The following is a 6,000-nucleotide window of genomic DNA, read 5'->3' as shown; positions in this document are numbered from 1 at the left end:
TGATCTTGAGGAATGTAAAGTAAGCAGTAAGCAGTTTTGGACTTTCTTATATTTAATAGAACCATGTTAAGTATGAATCAAATTCTAGAAAGGAAAGAATCCCAAGTGTCCAGTTCAGTATTCTCTATGCATATGCTATTCCAGCTATCTGCTGTTCTTCCTGACACATGTGTTCATATAACCATCACCTTTTAACCCCTCAAGAAATGAAAGTAGAGCTTTTCATTTGACAGCAACACAGCCCTCCCCCAAAAGTGCAGTATAATTTAATAACTTTATCTTTGTTCCAAGAACTGAGCTAAGCAAACTTCCCTGACTTAGTCCTGACTTCACCTGGAAATGTTTTGTTTCCCACTAGTATAGATAAGTTTCTGTGGCCATTTGAATAGGCATGACCCCCATACACTCATGTATTTGAATGCTTTGCCCTATTAGGAGGTGTGGCCCTGTTGGAGGAAGTGAGTTGCTGTGGGGGAAGGCTTTGAGGTTTCCTGTGCTCAAACTCTACACAGTGTGGGACACATTCTCCTTCTGCTGCCTATAGATCAAGATGTAGAACTCTCCGTTCCTAATCTGGTACCTTGTCTACCAGTATGTTGCCATGCCCCATCATGGTGGTGATCGAATAAACCTATGAAACTGTAAGCCAGCTATGACTAAATGTTTTCCTTGATAAGGGTTGCCATGGTGTCTCTTCACAATGATAGAAACCCTATGACAGCTTCTATTGAGAGAACTCTGGCTTATCCAACAGTGATGTACTCCTTCAAGGAATATGGAAACAACACAGTCCCTGGTCTTCCCAAAATTTGTGGATACAAAGTAGAGCAGGGATTAGCAAAAGAAAGCACCCAATAGCATTGGTTCCCAAGCTTAATGTAGCTGTGAGACTCAGCCATTTTTATTGTTATCACAGAAAGGAACTAATACTTGGAGCTGAGAATGTTGGAGGACAGATTTCTTTCCTGTTGGTGCTTAACTCAAACTTTGATCATGGACCAGTTTCAGAGTTATTCCTGTGTTGGTTTTCTCTCCCACTTCTTAGGGCACTGACAGGCACTGTTTAAAAACACTATGAGTGTAACATAAATATAATCCCTGATCTGTAGTTCTTCTTGCTGTGTATAGTTTATTTTATATATGTGTAATAATATAAATGTATATGTAAACAAATAGAAAATTGGATAAAAAATAACAGAAGATAAACAATGTACAAAAAAGGACACCGTTACTTACGAGACACTGTGGCTTTCTCAATGTCAAATACGGAAGATCTGATTTTTCTTCTCACTCCTCAATGCTAAACCTTATTTGAAGGCGTTTTTTATTGACTCCACCTTTTACTGCTGATACCACCTGTCACCATCTTGTGTCATTCCAAAGTAGATTTTGTGAGTTAGTTTCTTAGCCTTTTATTTTTCAATGAAAACTTAGTAGCAAACAGAAATATTTCTGGTGAGTATTGATAAATTTAAATTTGTTTTAAGTTTAAATTAAATTTGTTTAAGTTTAAATTAAATTTGTCTCATAATAACATGATACACTTTTTAGTTTAATTGTTTTTAATTGCAAAACTCACTCTGTAAACCTCAGAAAAAACAAGAAAGACTACAAATATAGTATTCAAATATATTATCACTATGTAGATAAAATTAGGATTTAAAGTATAATATAAAGTTCTCTAATGTCTTTTCTAAATTATTTCCTGTATTCCATGTATTATGAAACATAAATTTCTATTTTTATTATCTATCTATCTATCTATCTATCTATCTATCTATCTGTCTGTCTATCTATAATCTATTTATTTATTTGATGTCCTGGTGATAGCCCCATCCCTCCTCACCTCCCAGGCCTACCCTCCTTATCCCCTATTCTCCCTTTCCTTTCCTCAGAAAAGGGGAGCCCCCTACCCACCCATCTGACATCAAGTCACATCAGAACTGAGCATGTCCTCTTCACCTGTGGCCCAGCAAGGCAGTTTCACAAGGGGGAAGTAATTGAAAAGCTGGCAAGAAAGGCCATGAGAGAGAGATTGCCTGCTCCCCTTAATAGAGGACCCACATGAAACCTGAGCTACCCATCGACTGCATCTTTGTAGGGACCCTATTTCCAGCCTATGCAAGGTCTTTAGTTGGTGGCTCAGTCTCAGCAGGTCCCTCTGGTCCCTGGTAAGTTGGCTCTGTTAATAGTCTTGGGGAGGTCCTGTCATATCCAAGTCCTTTTCTCCTTCTCCCAACTTTTCCACTAGACTCCCTACACTTCTCCCAATGTTTGACTGTGAGTCTTAATATCTGTTTTGAGGCACTGCTGGGAGGAGCCTCTTAGAGGACAATTCTGCTAGGCTCCTGTCTGCAAGCATAGCAGAGTATAGAATCAGGGGTTCATTCTTTCTTGTGGAGTGTGTCTTGGCTTGTGCCAGGCATTGGTTGGACATTCCCTCAGTCTCATAATTTTTAGGTTGCTATTGTTAGTGACATTGACAGCTTTCAGCTTATTAACTATTTTCCTTCATTTCTCCTGTGAATTGTTTGGCTATATTTTTTTTATAACAGAAATTAGAGTCGTTTCTGTTTGTATTTTCTTTTAATTTCAGGCACTCTCTCATTTATCATCATAACATATAATTCCCCAAAGAAGGCAGAGAATATTAGATTGAATGTGACTTTAAGGTAGAATATTAAAACATTTGCATTTACTGTCATTTGTTTAGCTCTGGCTTTGAGATTGTCTATGCTACACAAGGTCTCTAAACTGACTTCTGACATCTTTTATGTAAAAGAGCACAAGCAATGTTAACAATGTAACAAGAAATAAAAAATTTAAATATCTTCTCATAAGAAATCTTATCTTTGATCATATTAATTTTTTGACATGAGTACTGATATTGAGTATAGAGTTTGAAAATATAAAAGATTTATTACTTCTTTGGTAGTTATTTGCCTGGTATGTCTGGGGATACTACTTCTAAATGGTGTCTTCCCTCCATTTACACAAAACTTTCTACAGTCATTTTCTCTTTCTTCAGAAAACCCAAAATGCTATGTTTAAGTGACAGACAGAAGACAGGCTCTGTGGGTTTTTCTGCCACAATGGGAATGGGATCTCATGACATTTCTATTACTCCCTTCTAAGAAAGACTCCACATCACAATTGAACATTAGTATTAACCGGTTTCAATAATCTCTTATCACGTTGTTGATAAATGTCAGCCAAAATTTCTTCTCTGAGTTCAAACTATATAAAATCCACATTGATATTTTCCAAATATGTGTGGTCCTTTTGATTTAATAATGTGCTGTATTTTCCTTTTCAGAAAGCTTTTTTTTTTTCTTCAGCTAAATGCATCTCTACAGATAATACTGTGAGCAAATTATCGCATTTTGCTTCTGGCTCTGCTTTATTCAGCATTTCTCTAAAGGGAAATGTAAATCTATTTTTATTCAAAGAATGAGGCTGTTTCATATAGAAGGAAATATCCCATCAACAAACACTTCCTACTTCATAGTGTAGTCCCTTATAGGCATGTTTAGGGAATTAAATTCATTTATTAAAGAAATTCAGAGTCATCAATTGAAACATCTTGGTAGTACAGCTACTCTCCAACCCCCAGTTCATAGAACATTGGTTTTGAGTAGGAAATAATCCCCTGCTAGTGTATTTTATGCTCCTTATTACTTTTTCCTGAAATAACCCTCCATATATTTCTTTTTTTTTATTAATTTATTCTTGTTACATCTCAATGTTTATCCTATCCCTTGTATCCTCCCATTCCTCCCCCTCCCATTTTCCCATTATTCCCCTCCCCTATGACTGTTCCTGAGGGGGATTACCTCCCCCTATATATTCTCATAGGGTATCAAGTCTCTTCTTGGCTACTTGCTGTCCTTCCTCTGAGTGCCACCAGGTCTCCCCCTCCAGGGGACATGGTCAAATGTGAGGCACCAGAGTACCTGAGAAAGTCGTATCACACTCTCCACTCAACTGTGGAGAATATTCTGACCATTGGCTAGATCTGGGAAGGGGTTTAAAGTTTACCTCCTGTATTGTCCTTGGCTGGTGCCTTAGCTTGAGCGGGACCCCTGGGCCCAAATCTGCCTATCATATTGTTCTACTTGTAGATTTCTAGGACCCTCTGTATCCTTTTATTTTGCTATTCTCCCATGCGTCTCTCATTTAGAGTCCCAATAGGATGCCTTCCCCTCTGTCCCAGTTGCCTGGTAAGTGAAGGCTTTCGTGGGACATGCCCCTTGGGCTAGTATGCAGATATAAGTGAGTATATACCATTTGATTCTTTCTGCTTCTGGGTTAACTCACTCATTATGATCATTTCTAGCTCAATCCATTTGTCCACAAATTTCGAGAATTCCTTGTTTTTAATAGCTGAGTAGTATTCCATAGTGTATATGTACCACAGTTTCTTTATCCACTCTTCTACTGAGGGACACTTAGGCTGTTTCCATGTTCTGGCTATTATGAATAAGGCTGCTATGAACATGGTTGAGCAAATTTTCTTGTTGTGTGCTGGAGCATCTTCTGGGTATATTCCAAGGAGTGGAATAGCTGGGTCTTGAGGAAGCCCTATTCCCATTTTTCTGAGATAGCACCAGATAGATTTCCAAAGTGGCTGTACTAGTTTGCATTCCCACCAGCAATGAAGGAGTGTTCCTCTCTCCCCACATCCTCGCCAGCATGTGGTGTCGCTTGAGTTTTTGATCTTAGCCATTCTGATGGGTGTAAGATGGAATCTCAGAGTTGTTTTGATTTGCATTTCCTTGATGACTAAGGAGGTTGAGCATTTCTTTAAGTGTTTCTCAGCCATTTGATACTCCTCTGTTGAGAATTCTCTGTTTAGTTCCAAGCCCCATTTCTCAATTGGGTTATTTGGTTTGGTGGTGTTTAATTTCTTGAGTTCTTTATATATTTTGGATATTAGACCTTTTGAATTGAAGACCCAGATATGAATCCACACACATATGGTCACTTGATTTTTGACAAAGAAGCCAAATCCATTCAATGGAAAAAGGATAGCATCTTCAACAAATGGTGATGGTCTAACTGGAGGTCTATGTGTAAAAAAATGAAACTGGACCCATATTTGTCACCTTGCACAAAACTCAAATCCAAGTGGATTAAAGACCTCAACATAAAACCAGAGACACTAAGCCACTTAGAAGAAAAAGTGGGAAAGAGCCTGGAACATATTGGCACAGGAGACAACTTCCTGAACAGAACACCAACGGCCCAGGCCTTAATGTCAACCATTAATAAATGGGACCTCATGAGGCTGAGAAGCTTCTGTAAGGCTGGAGACACTGTCAAGAGAACAAAGCGACAGCCTACAGACTGGGAAAAAATCTTCACCAACCCTACATCTGACAAAGGTCTAATATCCATATATTTCAAGACATTTTATCTCTAAAACTTTATTCTGTAAGTGTGCATGCTTTGCCATGCTTGTTTCTATCAGAAAACAGCATTTAATTGAATACAACCAAGTGCTCTGGGACTCCCTCTCAATTCCAGGTGCAGTTTGGAGTGGTGCGTGAGTGAGTGCAAGGAAGCATGAATTCTAAATATGTGCCATGTGCCACTTTCATATTCAGCTATTTGAATCAAAAAATGAAAACTATTTTTTAAAAAAGTTTTATTGTGGGAAGGATAGCAGGCTACCAAGAAGAGACTTTATACCCTATGATCATATACAAGAGGAGGAGGTCCCCCTCAGTCACAGTCATAGGGGAAGGGACTAGGGTGAAGTGGGAGGGAGGGAGGAATGGGAGAATAGAAGGGATGGGATAACAATTGAGATGTAATATGAATGAATTAATAAAGAATAAAAAAAGAAAGTGAAAAAAAATTTATTTTATGTTGGCATCGATTATGAGAAGTTACTTGTGCTGGCTAGTTTTGTGTCAACTTGACACAGGCTGGAGTCCTTTGAGAGATGGCAGCCTAAATGAAGAAAAATGTCTCCATTTGATCAGGCCGTAGGCAAGC

This window comes from Acomys russatus, chromosome 27, assembly GCF_903995435.1.
Source record: "Acomys russatus chromosome 27, mAcoRus1.1, whole genome shotgun sequence".
Taxonomy (NCBI): Eukaryota; Metazoa; Chordata; class Mammalia; order Rodentia; family Muridae; genus Acomys; species Acomys russatus.
The sequence above is the reverse complement of the archived record's forward strand: the minus strand, read 5'-3'. Positions refer to the sequence as shown.